The following is a 17,066-nucleotide window of genomic DNA, read 5'->3' as shown; positions in this document are numbered from 1 at the left end:
TTGCTTGGAAGAGTGGAAGGTCTACTCAGCAACCTCCTCTGTGCATGAACAGAGAGGGAGTACAGGAAATAGTTCCCCTTTCAGTCATGGGTTAGGCTTGACCTGGAGTTACCTTCTCATGCTATCTCCTAAGCGACTTCTTCTTAGGAGTTAGCCCATGTAGGCAAATGGTGAGTCTACGGTCCTCCGAGTCAAAAATTGAAACTGCAAGCCTTTAGTTCTAAATCACATGCAGGGATGCTGCTGGGAGCCCCCAAGCAGGAAATGCACTCTGTTACCGTGATACCTGCACTATAAAAATATTTGCCAGGAACTCAGTGGCTAATGGACACATATCCACACACTTGTCACACAGAAATGATTTTAGCTTGTCTTTCTTGGTTTCTCTTTGCACTACCTTACCTGTGCAGTAGTCATTTGGAACACAGCAGGTTGATTCACATGATTATGAATAGTGTAGGAGACCCATCCTACCCTAATTTGGAAGCTATGCAAACTATGCATATCCCATTTTCTGCTCATATGTGAGTTGAAAACAAGGTCAGAGTGTTTTCAACTCACCATTTTTTTGGCCAGTTTGACTAGATCCCATGACAAAACATTAGGCTCCATCTTTTACTGCACAAAAGTAGCTACAAATAATTTTAGGAAATTGTTCATGCCAGAGCGTTTTCAGGTGTGCAGTATTATCCTCTCACTTGACAACCGGAGAAAATGGCTTCTGTTTTGTCAGCCACAGAGAAATTTCTGAAAATCAACATGCACAATGACCTCTTGAGGTTGAGGGGACCTCATCTTGTTAGAAGATGCAGTGTATTAGAGACAGACAACAGGCCCATACACATGTTATGTTCAATAGTTGTACGAGTGTAAAGTGTACACAGAAACAGATCTGTATGCAGGTACAGTCATTCACATGTTATGTCGAATGCAAGTGCAGAAGTACACTTCCTATCAGCACCATGCATTTGAAGGACCTCAATCCAGGTTCACTTTTAAAATGAACACAAGTACAGTCATTCAAATGAACACATGTATGAGGCTACAGCCATCTCTGTGCTCATATAATGCAATGTCTGAATCAGGCAAATCTGTCACATTTTTTTAGTTTCATCATTAAAAAAAATGTTATCACTAATTGAAGAGAGAAGGTATTTCTAAATGGCTGCTGCTCCATGGAACGTGAATCACAAACAACTTCAGAAGCAAGATAGACATCTATCTTTTGTTTTTATGGTAAGCCACCACCACCCCTTTTTCTGTCATCACTTGAATTTCTGATTGCATCAGCCTTCACTGACAAGCTGACCAGTGTCTTTAGATTTGATCAAAGACTCTTAAGGGAATGTCATCAATTTCAAGCCTTAAGGAAACCAGGAAGCACCTTTAAAAGGAGAAGAAAAGCAGCACTCATTTATTTAATTGAAATTGCATTGAAGGAGAGCTGGAAAAAAATGAGATGAGGTAGATGTGATTTTGTTCCTTGTGTGTGTGAGGCAGGGTGTGTAAATGGCCCCTTCCTGAAATCCGTATATCACTAGAAGGATAGCCGACGCTTTGCTGATGGAACCCTTCCTCATGTGACCAGAGAGATGTAGCAAAATATTGTTGTAGATTCAACATGCGGCTATTTCTTTAAGCACAATCAGTTGCTGTTTCACTCAACGGGTAAGTTTAAACATCTGAGAAACAGTTCATATCTTGCCGGCAAGGATTACCTCCAGGAGCTGTGACCACAAGAAAGGACTTTGTGCAGGAATTAGTGGGCTGGCTCCTTCCTTACTCTGACTACTGGGTATGGAATGGGCTGCTCCAGCAAATACTGAGGTTGTGCACATGACTTTGCTGGGGTGGCTGAGTGGCCTGCATTCCCTTGCAGACGAACGGCTGCTGTCCTCCCCTCCGCCGCACCGCACGCCCACACAAGTGGTGGTCCGGCAAAGGGAAGTGCTGGGAGCCAGAGGATTTCCCCCTCCTGCATCCCAGGGTGCGCCAGGGCAGGAGCATGGTGGCTGATCTCATCAGAGCAGCCACTCCTTCCCCTGCCCTGGTTGTTGCCAGAAATGGTGGTGGGCCGGGGGGAAGCCACTGGGGGCAATGACCCAGATGATCACTGGCTGAGGTTAAGTGAACCACAGGTTTGCCTGAAGCTGAACCACAGGTTCGCTTAAACTTGGCTAAACGCCAGGTTAAGAAGTGGAGCTTGGCTAAGAAGCGGGCAGTGCCAGGAGCAACCTCGCTCCCAGGTGCTTCACACATGCAGCCGAACCCAGGCTGGACTGCCCTAGCCTGAGTTCGGCTGCGCGTGTGAATCCCCTTACTACTTTTGTACAGACTCACACTCAAGTGCTTGCTCGGCCGCATTTGAAATAGCATGAAATGGAAATGCTCCTTCCAAAAGTGCATCTGAAGAGCAAACCCAACATTGCCTGAAAGGCTTGGAAAAGGGATGCATTGATCTTATCAAGGATCTGTTCAGTAATACCATGATAATGCAGCTGACAGTAAATCAGAAAGCAGGAAGTTGAAACCATGTATTTGGCAAGTTACTTTCAGCACAGCAGCCAGAAGGCAGATGGCGTGGTGGCAAGGACCAGCAGTAGGCAAGTAGGATGATGCATGTGGCAGGGGGACAGGGGGGTGCTCCAAACTTACTGCTCCATGTCCCACTCGCTGCCTCAAGCTGTTGCCTCATGTGGGAGCCACCCATCCTGTCTGCTGTCATCTAGAGAGGGTATTATTCTCTGAAGATATCATCAGGGGGGTGATAATACCTGCCACCCATTAATAACCCACAGCCCACTTTATGTAATGATTTCTTTCACACCTCTAGAGCTCTAGAGAGTAAAGTTAGCAGCAGAGATAACTAGGGATACCTGCCTGTGGATAGTCTTGATTGACCCATGATTATAATTCTCATAAGCATGCATTTTTTAAAAAAAGCGGATTGCTGTCTTTTGGGCTAAACATTCGAAGGGGGCAAGGGAATGAAACCAGGTGGCTTATGACTTTCGGTCATAACATTTTTGTTTGCCAAGAGACAGCTTGTATTTTCAGAGTCCAACTGTGCGCTTGGAAGGCACAGTGAAGATAATTTTCTCGGTCACTTTGGTAGCTTCACTCCACGATTCTTGCTCTGTGTTCACTTTAGTCCCACCATATTCAAAACCGAAGGATAATTGCTGCTTGACAATTGCTTTTATGATGCCTCCTGTCTTGATTTCAACCTTGCTAGATACCTTCCAGCTGCTTTCCACACTGGCCATCTTCTGTTTTTCATATAGCAATAGCACTTACATTTATATACCGCTCTATAGCCAGAGCTCTCTAAGCGGTTTACAATGATTTTAGCATATTGCCCCCAACATTCTGGGTACTCATTTTACCGACCTCGGAAGGATGGAAGGCTGAGTCAACCTTGAGCCCCTGGTCAGGATTGAACTTGTAACCTTCTGGTTACAGGGCGGCAGTTTTACCACTGCGCCACCAGTTTTACCACTGCGCCACCACTGCACCACCATATCCAACTTTCCTAACAACTTTTTCTTCAAAAGTAATGTTTATGGCCCCGTTCTCATTATAGATGATCTTGATAGGTTCCCAGACACCAGCACATGGACCATAAGTGAGCGAAAAACCTCCAGGGAGGAAGTTGACCACATCATGATGGAGGGAAAAAGTGTCAGCCGCCAAGTTCTTATTTAAGTTGGAGATCTGAGAGTATTCAACTCCTCATCCATAATGTGGTCTCAAGTAATAGATGTACTGGTTGGAACCCCAGTAATACAGCCCATCTTTGAGGTCAGGGTGTATTTTCTCTTCAGTGGCACTAGCATCTGAATTCAAGTTGGAGACACAACGGTAAACCCCCTTCTTAATGAACAAGATGTAGAAATTGTTTCCGTGTGAGAAGTAATGGTCTCCATTGCGGCAGTTGTGATGGAGAAGGTAAGCTTAGCTCCTGCATCAGTGGTGAGGCTGGCCACACAACGGTAAGTGTTCCCTTTGATGGTGTAAAAATGGTTATCAGTATGGGCCAGATAGTGCTCTCCTCCCCTCCATGAGAAATGTAGGCTAAATATTTCAATTCCCGAGCCCTGATTTAAATCAGTTGGTTTCATTTAGCAGCCCAAGTCCGAACGGATAATGAAATAAGTTTCCTTTATACCACACACATCAATTCCTTTAGTTTTGCTCTTGGGAAGTATTCCGGATCCACCTTTGGCTGAAAAGGAAAAATCCCTTTTGTTATTTGTGTGATATTACTACTACTGCATTCTACCAAGAAATCCACATGGCTCTGTGGTTGCCAGGAGTCGACACCAGCTCGATGGCACAACCTTTCCTTTCCAACTACTATTTACTACTCATACTTTTACAATCTCTTCACAGAAAATCACTGGAGAGTTTTACCTTAGCTCGTCTATTACCTTTGACTTTATAGGAAGGGAGATTGTCCTTGCCAGTTGGGAGTGGATGAAACCATGTATCATATCCTATTATACTGTCAGTTTTATAGGGATACAGTATCTGTTGCTTTTTTATGACTTCAATTTTAATTACATTTTCAGGTAGATCAGATAAATTCTGTACCTCCCTTCTTTCGGATTCTAATACTGACATCACTCTTAATGTTGCAAAACCAGCCGCCCAGAGACGTAAGTGTGGGCGGGGTATAAATTAAATAAATAAATAAATAAACAAACAAATAAATAAATAAAAATAAAAACTGTGCTCCGGGGATTGTTGTATTAGGAAACAAATGGTCAAATTGGGAACTTACATTCCTAGGAAGTGTGTTGGTCTATTCTACTTTTATTCATTGTATAACGAATAAATGACTAATGCAGCTTTATAGTATGAAGGAATCATTTTTATTTTTGTTGGCTGTTTTGAGTTTGTTGCTGTTCTCTGGTTTTGGACTGTAACAATAAACTGAAACTACGATTCTATTCTTGCACTCCAGTCTTTCTCTAGAGCATATTTTTAGGGGGAGGGGGGAGGATAAAGCTTAGAAAGTTGCAGCATTTAAATAAGACTTGAGTACTACATGACCAGTATGCAGCCAGCTCAGCTAATGGAGAACTTCAGAGACAATCGGGGCATATCAATATAATAAAGAAATAAATTAAAGTATATTGAATGATTCTGCAGTTGCAGTGAAAAGCATAGATGCTGACATTTCTGGGCACAAAGCTCCACTTTCTCAGACCTGTGCACTTTATTTTTAAAAGAAAAAGCTTATGATGAAAATGTGTGTAGTGTCAAAACCAGTGTGTGTGTGTGTGTGTTTGAATGTGTATATGTGTGTGAAGAAGGATCTTGAGAGGGAACTGTGCAGGATTTCTTCTAGTAATAACAAGATGTGGTATCGATGCCGTTCATACTCTTTTATCCCCCCCGCCCACATTAATACCTATCAAAGTTGATTAAATGATGTAGAAATTTTCAAAGCACTCAATAAGGGGTGCTCATAATGTCAAGGGCCGCTGCTTGAATACACACTTGCAGAACAGCGCCATACATGGTTATGTCCACAACTTGCGGTGCAAGCCCATCAGGATTTGTCCCATCAGGGATTGGAGTGACCACAGCTGCCCTGCCCCCAAGGTAAAGTTCTTGAGGGCCCTCGGAGAGGGTAGTGGATACTGTGGACACTTTGTGAACAGTTGCATCAGCTACTGCTTAAACCATGAGAATTTGGGCACATTTGATGGAATGCCAAGCCAGGCAAGGGATGCGTCTTTGACTTGTTTATGTATTTAGTGTGCACAGCACCAGGGACACCTGCAGCCAGTCTGTCAACTCTATGGTTAGATGATGATGATGATGATGATGATGATGATGATGATGATGATTTCGATTTCTATACCGCCCTTCCAAAAATAGCTCAGGGATCTTACAAAGAGAAACAACAAATAAATAAGATGGCTCCCTGTCCCCAAAGGGCTCACATTCTAAAAAGAAACTTAAGACACACACCAGCAACAGTCACTGGAGGGATGCTGTGCTGGGGGTGGATAGGGCCAGTTACTCTCCCCCTGCTCAATAAAGAGAATCACCACGGTAAAAGGTGCCTCTTTGCCCAGTTAGCAGGAGTTTCTCCCTCTTGGGACTGAAAACCTTTTGACTCAAGCTGGAAAAGCCTGCCAGTTGCAGTCCACAAACAAGCTAAGTAGAGCACGGGGCCAGGCCATCCACAAGGCAGACCTAGGCAGTCATCTAGGTCAAGGATTCTCAACGTTGGGTCTCCAGATGTTATTGGACTTCAACTTCCATCATCTCCAACCAAAGGCCACTGGGGCTGGGGATTATGGGAGCTGAAGTCCAAAAACACCTAGGGACTCAACGTTGAGAATCCCTGATCTAGGGTACCAAATTCTTTTGGGGGGGGCTGGGGGGCACTGCCCACTCACCCACCCCCACAGTAAATAAATCATGTTAAAGCTGCCTCTCAAGGAGACAGAAAGGTTGCCTGGCCCTGAAGACTGCAGGGCCTGCCCTGCTGAGGGGTGGGGGAGTAGTGACAATAGAGGAAGGGCAGGAATTGGTTGGCCTCCCAGCTGTGTGCCTCATCCCTTTTGGCTCAGCTACCCTCCACCACATGTAAACTGGGAGCAGAAATCTGGGCAGGCCTGGCAACAGCTCAAGTTAAAGCTGCAGATCCACCCTTTTTCAGCAGAGGGCATGCCAGAGTCAAACTTCACCTGGGGCACCAAAACCTCTGCAGCCAGCCCTGATGGGACACATCATTTGTGTTCCAAATGTGGGACGTATCTCCCCACACTCCAAAGGAAGTGCTTCTGTTTTCTGCTCTGTGTTCACTCCCTCCTTTTCCCAATAGATCTTCAAAGCAGAAACCACAGTAGGGAGTGATAGTTTGCCTTCTCTCTCCCTTAATCTGGAGACAGAAACATGTGTGGGTGGAACAGACATAGGGGCCATTGCTGCTTCCATGAAACTCGAGGGAAAGATTATTCTAAAACCTGAACAAGGCTGAAGAATGGGAGGGTATGGAGTTTGTTGCTGTGCGCCCCCCCGCCCCCATTTCACAGGCTACTCCGCCTTCAACTGGAATTATTTCGACAGTGGCTGCCCTGAGCCCTCTTGAGACATTAAGGAATGTGTGCCTTCCATCCCACATCCGCATGTCTAAAATATTTGTGCCTCTAGTTTTGTACAAACAAAAGGCAACACATTTGCAGACAAAGGGGAGAAGGACTTTCCCCATTTCTCTCTAGTTTTCCTGACATCTTTATCATTTTTGTTTTTTTAAAAAAATAATCTCTTCACTCTGCATAGCTTCCTGGAAAGACTTTTTTTTTTTTGGCATTTTGTGCAAGATAAAAGCTGCTAACTGAGCAAAGAGACACCTTTTAAAGTGGCGATTCTCTTATATTTAGCGGGGGAGAGCAACTGGCCCTATCCAACTCTGGCAGAGCATCCTTCCAGTGGCTGTTGCTGGTATTTTCTTTATGTTTCTTTTTAGACTGTGAATCCTTTGGGGACAGGTAGCCATCTGATTTATGTATTTTTCTATGTAAATTGCTTTGAGCACTTTGGTTGAAGAGCAGTATATAAATATTCATAGTATTAGTAGTATTAGTATTAGTATCATCTCCCAAAGCCTGCATGAGAAGGCTATTATATTCAACAAATGACTGGGTCCTCCTGGCTATCTGTGCTTTTTGTCAGCAGCTGTGGAACAAGATAACTTGGTGGATGAAGATGGACACATGTATAGAGAAAGGAGCTGATCAATGGACATTAGTGCCCCTTCAGCCATGTGCACCTTCCTGGTGAGTCCCAAGGGGAGGGAATCAGATCTTTCTCAAGTTGGGGCAGATTCTTGCAAGTTTCTGTAGGAGCCTTTCTACAATACTCCAGCAGAGGCCTTAGAATTCTCTCCTGGTGTTCAGATACTCCTAGCAGGCGGTGAGCAAGTCGCAATTCTAACTACAATATTAAGGGCTTAGTGGCATAGTTACAAAAGAAGCTGCAGTGAAGCACAAGAGAAGCCAGAGGTGCTTTTACCCCTAGACCTTGGGGCCCCAACTCATGGCCTCCAAGGTCTAAGGGGCCTCCAAAGGCCCATGTGGGGGCTCCTGCCATCACCGCTGTGAGCCCTTCACCCCACCGCCATGAGGCTGAACCACTGATCTTTCAAAGTATTCTAGCCACCATGTGGATGGCCAGGGGTGGCAGATGGCCACTGTCTGGATGGCTAGCAATTGTAAATTGCTCCAGAAGTGTTAGTAAACCTGGATAGATTGTTATGTAATCAATTGTGGAAAATCTGGAACCAGCCCAGAAAGTATGCTCAGATGGTCATCAGCTGTGGCACCATTTAACAGATGTAGATTTAGTCTTTCAAAGGTTTGAGACAAACATAGACCTGCATAGTTCCCTACTCTATCCTTGAATTGATGGGAAATAAGTGGTAAGGGGACCTCATAAGCAGGAGGGAAACATTGAAATTTAGCATACAACAGTTTGTCATCAGTTACCAATCTGGCATTGAAATCACCAGCAATTACTACATGAGCTTGTTGAAAAGAGCACTGTAGCTCTTTTCTATAACCCTTGAGTTTAGACCATACAGACTTAATCTGAGAGTGTTGGTGAATAAATGGTATATAAACATTAATTAACAGCCGAGAAACAACAAAGTCATTGCATATTGTTTGAATGAAGGTAGGTCAGTAGCTGTGGCTCTAACTACTCTAGGGACGAGCAATCTCAGCCCTCCACAGAGTCTATCTCTTCCTACACCTGAGGTTGCTCTTAGTGAGAAAGATGCAAAGCCATCCAGATGAGGTTCCAAAAAGCGGCATATAAATATTCATCATATTCATATTATTTGTTAAAATATGTAAACAGTGCACTGTTGCTTGGGGCAGCATAAAACATTAATAAAATCGATCCAATATAGAACAATTAAAAATTAATCAAATTTCTCAAAAAATTAAAAGCCCAGGCTAAAACTACAATTAGATATTTTGAAATGAAAAGTGATCAATAAAAGCTAAACACTAAGGAACCTACCCGATATAAACAAATTTTTTTAAAGACTCTCTAAAAGAGTGTGCTCTGGGAAGGGAGAGGAGAAGGAAAAAGGGAAGAGCGCTGTCAAAAAAATTAACAGGCTCCAGCCCAGGGCCCCAGTCAAGAGGGCAAGACCAACAAAACAAAGGACCTGGAAAAGATGTGGCATCAGAGAGAAGGTGGGGTGATGGCAGTCCCAACAGCAGGGATGGGGTGGATTGACACCTGCAGTTGCAGGATACAGGACCAGGACCTGCACTCACTGCCCCATGGATCACCCACCACCTAAGGCCATTGCTCATTTCACCTCATGCAGGAGCCACCCCTACCTGCTGCCTGTAGTGAACTAGAGAGGGTCTTTATCACTGTCTGAATGTGTCCTCTTCATATCTGCCAATCACTGGCTGATGATTCGTCCACACCATCCCTACACATGAAGCTTTCGAGAGTAAGGGGAGGGGAGGAAACCACAAAACACCCCTCTAAGTGATGTCTGCCTGTGGACACACTCAACTGACCCAAGATTAAACATGTCACAAGCCAGAATTAAAATCCTGAAGAGGCTCATTGTGGTCTTTTGGGCTAAGCATGTGAAGATGGCAAGGGAATGAAACTAGGCGGCTTACGACCTTCGGTAAGTGCGATGTCACGGCAGAACAGGACATCATGTTTGCCAAAGGACAGTTTGTATTTCCAAAGTGCAACTGTAGTCTTGGGAAGCACAGTGAAGAACATTTTATCTGTCACTTCAGTGGCTTCACTCCATGATTCTTTATCAGTATTAACACTGGTCCCACCATATTCAAAGTCCAAGGACAACTGGGTCTGCAGAAGTAACTGCAGGAGGCCTCCTGGATCTAAATCAACAGAAACACTTATCTCCCAGTTGTTTTGAATAGTGGATATCCTCTGTTTTTCAAATCCAACTTTCCTAACAACTTGTTCTTCAAAAGTAATATTCACTTTATTGTTCTCATTATCAATGATCCTGATAGCTTCCCAGACACCAACACATGGACCATAAGTTAGAGAAATCCCTCCAGGGAGGAAGCTGATCACATCACGATGGAAGGAAAAGGTGTCAGGATTCAAGTTGCGATTTAAGTTGGTGGTTTGGGAGTATTCAATTCCCCAAATATGATGCGGTCTCATGTAATAGATGTACTGTTTGGTACCCCAGTAATAGAGCCCATCTCTGAGATCAGGATGAATCTTCTCCTCGGTAGCATAACTATCTGTACTCAAGTCGGAGACACGGTGGAATATACCTTTCTTCTTGTACAAAATGTAGAAATAGCTGTCATTTGAGAAGTAATGGTCTCCATTGCGGCAGTTGGGATGGAGTTCAAATACCTTAGCACCTGCATCAGTGCTGAGGTTGGTCACACGGCGGTAAGTGTTCCCTTTGATGATATAAAAATTGTTATCTGTATGGGCCAGATAGTGCTCTCCTCCCCTACATGTGAGATGTAGACTAAATATTTCAAGTCCAGAGCCCTGATTTAAATTAGTTGATTTCATATAGCAGCCCAGGTCCGAACGGATAATAAAATAATTGTCATTTATACCACACACATCAATTCCTTCTGTTTTGCTCTTGGGAAGGATCCCAGATCCACCTTTGGATGCAAGCAGAAGAGATAGGTTCTTTGTTATTTGTGTGTTGTTACAACAACAACAACAACAACAACAACAACAACAACAACATTCCTGCATGATATTTTTTTCTTATGGCATATTCTTATGGAGAAAAGTAGATACCTAATTGCAATATAAATAAGACAGCCAACAATCAGACAGTCAACAACAGAAATAAGACAGTCAACTGCAATCAAGCCCATGGGTCCTTAAACTTGGGTCTCCAGATGTTGGACTACAACTCCCATCATCCCCGGCCATTGTGCTTGCGGATAATGGGAGTTGTTGTCCAACAACATCTGGGGACACAAGCTTGAGAACCCTTGGGTTAACCAGTATGCAGCCAACCTAGCTAATGGTGCACTCTGGAGGCTATAGTGGCATATCAATTCTGTAAAGAAATAACATTACCATAAGATATTTTCTGATTCTCCAATTGCACTGTGTAAGCATATATGCTGACATGGCAAGACAAAAAGATTCACATTCTCACAATTGTGTGTGTGTGTGTGTTTTAAAGCATGCTTATGAATGCAAAGGGCAATTGTAGGTGTGTGGGGGTGAGGTTTGACAAACTCTCAAAAGGCCTAGAGTTGTGTGTAGGGGTGTGCATGGAACTGGTTTGGCCGGTTCAGTTCAAATAAGGGTAAGGACCTTATTCACTCTCTCGCCACTCCCACCCGGCCTCCCTGTTATTATCATGCCAAACCATTTCACCAGAACCAGGCCTCATTGGGTTCAATCACAGACCGAACCACTCCGGTTTCAGTTTGCGATCAAACCCCTGAACTGGCCCTGGTTTGGGGTGAACTGCTTCAGCATGAACTGTCCGTGCACACCCCACTTGTGTGTATGTTTGAATGTGAATGTGTGTGGGAAGGATCTGGGAGGGGGGGATTCAGAGCAGGATTTTTTCTAGTAGAAACAAGACATGGCAATGAAGACCCTCTTTGTCTCTTTCATTGCATATCAGAGTTGATAAAGCTATGTGGAAACTCTGCAGTCATTCAGCTGGGGTGATCATAATATTGCATGCCCCTGCTTGAATGGGCACACTCAGAATTAGACACATACAGCCATGTTCACATCCTTTTGTGAGCAGAACAAGCAGGGCTGAGCTTGGCCAAATCCTGCAGCCATACTTGCCTCTGACATTTCTCTGCTCCAATGCCTTCCTGATAACTATCCTGGGATTGAGGTGGTGGGTGCCAGAGGTTGCTTCAAGCCCAGTGAAACATCTTTCCTCACAGGGGATTGGACTGGCATGACATGTCCCAGACAGTATCTCCAGTAGGAAGATAATGTTGTGTGCACTATGCCTCCTACAGAGAAGTCTCGGGGGGCGGGGGGGCAGTTGTTCATTTCATTAGGAATTGGATCCCATTGGTGCCTGGAGTGACCACAGATGCCACCATCGTTTCTGACTTCACCTGTCTCAAAGGAAAGTTCTTGAGGACCTTTGAGCACAGAAATGAGAAGAAGTGGTGGTGGTAGTGGGATGTGCACTCTCTAAGCTGATGAAGCCCTGAGGATGTGGACACCAGATGCAAGCAAGGGGTGCTCGTTGAACTGGGTTGGTTATTTCATGTACACAGCACCAGGAAGACATGCAGCCAATCGAGATACTCTGTGCATAGATTTTTCCCACTTGGAATGAAAAACCTTCCAACTCCAGCTGGGAAAATTTGCCAGCTGCAGTCTGTAAACAAACTGAATAAAACCATCATTCTTGCAAGTTTTGGAACATAGGAGTTTAGGAACTCCGCCTTATACTGATTCAGACCATTGGTCCATCATTATTGTCTACACAGACAGGCAGTGGTTTCTCTAAGGCAGGGCTGCTCAACTTCAGCCCTCCTGCAGATGTTGGCCTACAACTCCCATAATCCCTGGCTATTGGCCACTGTGGCTGGGGATTATGGGAATTGGAATTCAAAAACAGCTGGGGGCCTAAGTTGAGCAGGCCTACTCTAAGGTTACAAGCAGGAGTCTCTCTCAGCTCTATCTAAAGATGCCGAGGAGGTAACCACAAGCATGCAGGTGCTCTTCCCAGAGCAACCTCATCCCCTAAGGGGAATACCCTACAGTGCTCACGTAGTCTCCAGTTCAAATGCAAACCATGGCAGACCTTGCTTAGCAAAGGGGACAAATCATACTTAGTACCACAAGACCAGCTCTTTTCCCATTTCTGCTGGATGGCTCCCCATAGTCATGTTGATGTACAGCATTGACATGATGGGGCCTGGTGGAACACCACTGGGGAGTGCTCTTCATTGTTTAAGGCCTGGGAGCCAGTGCCAGTGATAGCTCCTGACAACCCTAAGTGCGGCTTCTTGACTATTTACATATTGGCCTGTATGAAGCTTCTGCCAAAGCTGACGACCATGATTCCCTGGCACCATGAGAAGGCAATCATTCCCTACGTGCAGTGCTCCACTTTGCCCAGCACTGGTGGGACTCCTTTAAAGGGAAATGGAGTCCACTAGAGCCCCTGCACCATTTTGGAAGGTGTGCACAAAGTTCTGGGAAGCGCTGCTGTGGTGTAGCAGCATTGGCAACAGCCTGCATTCAAATTTTGGGGTGTGCCACCACCGCCACTCCGCTGATAACCTGCCACCTTGCCAAGCCTCAAGCTGTCTCCCAGACCATACTGAAGAACTCACACTAGCCACAAGATGCTGCTGGCGTGCTGAGGTTTGCCGGCTGTGGCACAGGGCAATGATGTCATCATAGCGCCAGGAACTGACATCATTACACAGCAGTGTGACCAGCCAACCTGAGCGAGTCAACCACTTCTCACGGCTACTGTGAGCTCAGTGGAGCCCCTGTGGTGGCAGCAGGGGAGGGTAAGGGGGCGGGGCCCGAGGGTCCTGGCAACAGGTGAGCAGGACTTGGCAGCCTCTCTTCTCGGGGAAAGGTGAGGCAGCAGGTATTCTAGGAAAACGTCTGCCCAGTTGTAGATATGCCATCGAAGTGTTGCCCTTCCCAAGGCTTCCCCCACAGAGCTCTTAAGAGAGGGCTGCGTGTCTCCTAAAGGGTCCTCCCAGCAATGAGAAAAGTTCAGTACCGTGTGGAGGTTAGCACAAGGGTCAATCGCTCCCACATTGAAGGTTTTTGCCAGCTTGAAAACCAGTGGATATCACTGCCAAAGGCCACAGGATATAGCAGGAGCCATCTCCCCCCACCGCCCCCACACCATCTTCTGATGACTGCAGACTTTTAGATGCTGAGCCCTTTGGGGACAGGGATCCATCTTTACTTTTTTTTTTTAATTTCTCTATGTAAGCCGCTTTGGGAACTTTTGCTGGAAAGTGCTGTATAAATATCCGTCATTGTCGCTGTCTGCTAACAGTGCCCCCTCCACCACCATCCCTGCAAGATGACACAGAAGGGCACTATATAACTAGTGATGAGGACTGCTTCTGAAGAATGCCAGGGAGACAGGGTCACACTCATCCTGTCCATTTCCCAGTGCAAGACATCCACTGGGGCAAGGGAAGGCAACCTTGGCTCTCCAGCCCTTGCTGAACTACATCTCCCATCATCTCCAGCCATGATTTATTGCAGCCCCTGATCCCTGCAGCCCCTATCGGCTCTGTGACGGAGCCTCCAGCCGTGTGGGAGGCCGATCCAACCACCCAGCTATGAGTGGCTGCTTGTCTGCAGAACCCCGCCAGGCACTTTGCACGTGTTGTATGAAGTGCCTCAGTGTCTTCTTCATTATGAGCCCCACTGCTCACTGAGGTCATCTGGAGAGGCCTGTCTCCAGTTGCCACCAGTTTGACTGGTGACCACACAGGGACAGGCCTTCTTGATTGCTGCCCTGAGACTGTGGAATGTGCTCTCTCTTGATATACAATCCTCTCCATCTCTGACAATTCTTTAAAAGCATTTGAAAACCCTCCTCTCCACCCAAGCTTTTTCAGCTTCTTAGATTTTTAAGTTTTAATCTGTTTTGGATTTTTAGATTGCCTAAATTGTTTTAAGATGTTTGTGCATGTCTTATGTTATTGTTAACCACCCAGAGACAAAAGTTTCAGGCAGTGTACAAATTTGACAAACAAAGAAACAAATCAGTGGACAAGGGGAGTCCCAAGAGGAGATCAGATCCTTCTCAACCTGGGGCAGACTCCAAGATGTTCCTCTAGGATCTCCCCCCGCAGTTCCCTAGCATAGGCCCTCGAATTCCCTCCTGGCTTTCAGATATTTGTTGCATTTAGTGAGCAAGTGGCAATTCTGCTTGCAACGTTAAGGTATGCAGAATTATAAAAGAACTCACAAACACACACAAAGGCATATTCAGCAGCACACCCTGTTTGGCACAGGTTCTACTCTAGAAGAACCTGTTGGAAACCCTCTGGCTGCCCAATACTCACCATTGAGGTTTAAGGCTGCGGCAGCAGAAGCAGCAAGCGCCTGCCCGCTCAGGAAGGCCAGGAGAGTCAGCAGAATGAGCAGCATCTTTCTTCTCCCTTGCTCCCTAGTGCTCCATGAGGGCTGCTTATATACAAGGCCGAGAAGTTGTAGGAGCAGCCAAAGAAAGGTCCTGGCCAATCACATGTGCCCACAGGAAGTGAACTAATCCAGGTCTAGATGGATGGCATTTCATTGCCATGCCCTGGCTGAGGGGTATGCATCCTTTGATGAGAACAAAATCTGCAGCAAAGACCCTCAGGGAGTAAATTTACCTCTGACTTTGACCAACCTGGTATGTGGGGCTTACCTACCCAGAGGGCACCTTTAGCATTGGTCCTTGCCTTCACCAGGCGCAACCAAAGACAATATAGAGGAACAGGTCCCATTCCTTCAAAATCCTAAACAAGGTGCTCAGTTCTTTATTCATTGACGAATGACCAAAAATAGCGCTTTTGGGGGAGTGAAAGGATGAAAGGAGTGAAAGAAAGTGAAACTCTGGGCAGTTTGGTTTTAATTCTCACTGAACCACTAGTCGGTGAGCCAGTTCATTAGAACAAGCCAGTGGTTCAGTTCATACACTAGAACCTGGCTGAACTGGTTCGGCCCAGTTCAACCCTGGGCATGCTTGCAAAGGGGAATTCTAATAAGTTGTGTGAGTGGGTCTCTGGGCAGCGTCTTTTAGCCAAGCAACAATAGCAGTAGTAATTTTGCTTTAAAGGTGTCTCTGTGTGTGGGTGGGGCGGTTACTGGCTTGCCTTAACCGAATAAAGGAAGCATCAATAATTAAATTTCCATTTATAAAAGACAGTTAATTATTCATGCCATTAGCACATGGGGAGGGGGCCCTCTGGGGCAGACAGGACATTTTGTTCAGAGGCTATGTTGTCCAGAATGGGTAGGACCAAGAATGGGGCTACTTGGAGGGAGGGGATTGGGCTACTTGGGCTACTTGGGTTACTTGGAGGGAGGGGATGGATCCTAGCTGAGGACCAGGGGAGCAAGTCCCTCCCTAAGTGGAGAAGGTTTGGGGATAAGGAAGGCAAACACCCTTAGTTGTGGGGAGCTTGGTTGACCCCCTAAGCATTGAAGCATTGACCCCTTAAGCATTTAAGCATTAAGGTTGCTCAAATGTCATATGCTGAGCCATTTTGCCATTCTGCCTTGTGTATATCCTGGCATCCTGCATGTAGTTCTATTTTTTTGTAGCCTTATACTCCTGTGACACCATTTATATGTAACCAGTGCCACACTTTTATAATCCCCATACCGACACTGTATCCTTGCGGAGTTCTTGAAAAGCCATCTTCATGTATAATTAGAATGTTTGTGGGAAGGGTGGTAAATGCTAACTGAGCAAAGAAGCAGCATTTTAAAGTGGCGATTTTCTTGTATTTAGCAGAAGGAGAGCAACTGGCCCTGTCCAACCCCAGCACAGCATCCCTCCAGTGCTTGTTGTTGGTGTCTACTTCATGTTTCTTTTTAGATTGAGAGTCCTCTGGGGACAGGGATCCATCTTATCTTAGTGATTTATGATTCATTTTCCTATGTAACCCATTTTGAGAACATTTTTTGAAAAGCAGTATATAAGTATTTGTAGTAGTAGTATTAATAATATTAAGTGAGTGGATGAGTGAGTGAAGGTTACTAGAAGGAGGAGTTAGTGCTGGAAAACAATAAACAATGGACAAGGCGGAAGGAAAGGAAGATGGGACTTTGCGACCCAAAAGTGGTGAAATACCAGAGACCATTTCTGAGAAACAACCAGATCGCTTACTTTTCTGAGTGATAGTCGTGCCCCCTCACTATGCCTTAAAGTGACAAAATGTTTATAGATTCCCCTGTATGATTTTATATGCCATTTTGTGCCTTTTAATATATCTTCTTAATACAATCCTTTTTATGCCTTTTATGCCTTTATATGCTTTTATTAACTCTATCTTTCTCCTGTACTTTATGCTGGTCTATGA

Source organism: Hemicordylus capensis, chromosome 6 (genome assembly GCF_027244095.1).
Source record: "Hemicordylus capensis ecotype Gifberg chromosome 6, rHemCap1.1.pri, whole genome shotgun sequence".
NCBI classification, from domain to species: domain Eukaryota; kingdom Metazoa; phylum Chordata; class Lepidosauria; order Squamata; family Cordylidae; genus Hemicordylus; species Hemicordylus capensis.
The sequence above is the reverse complement of the archived record's forward strand: the minus strand, read 5'-3'. Positions refer to the sequence as shown.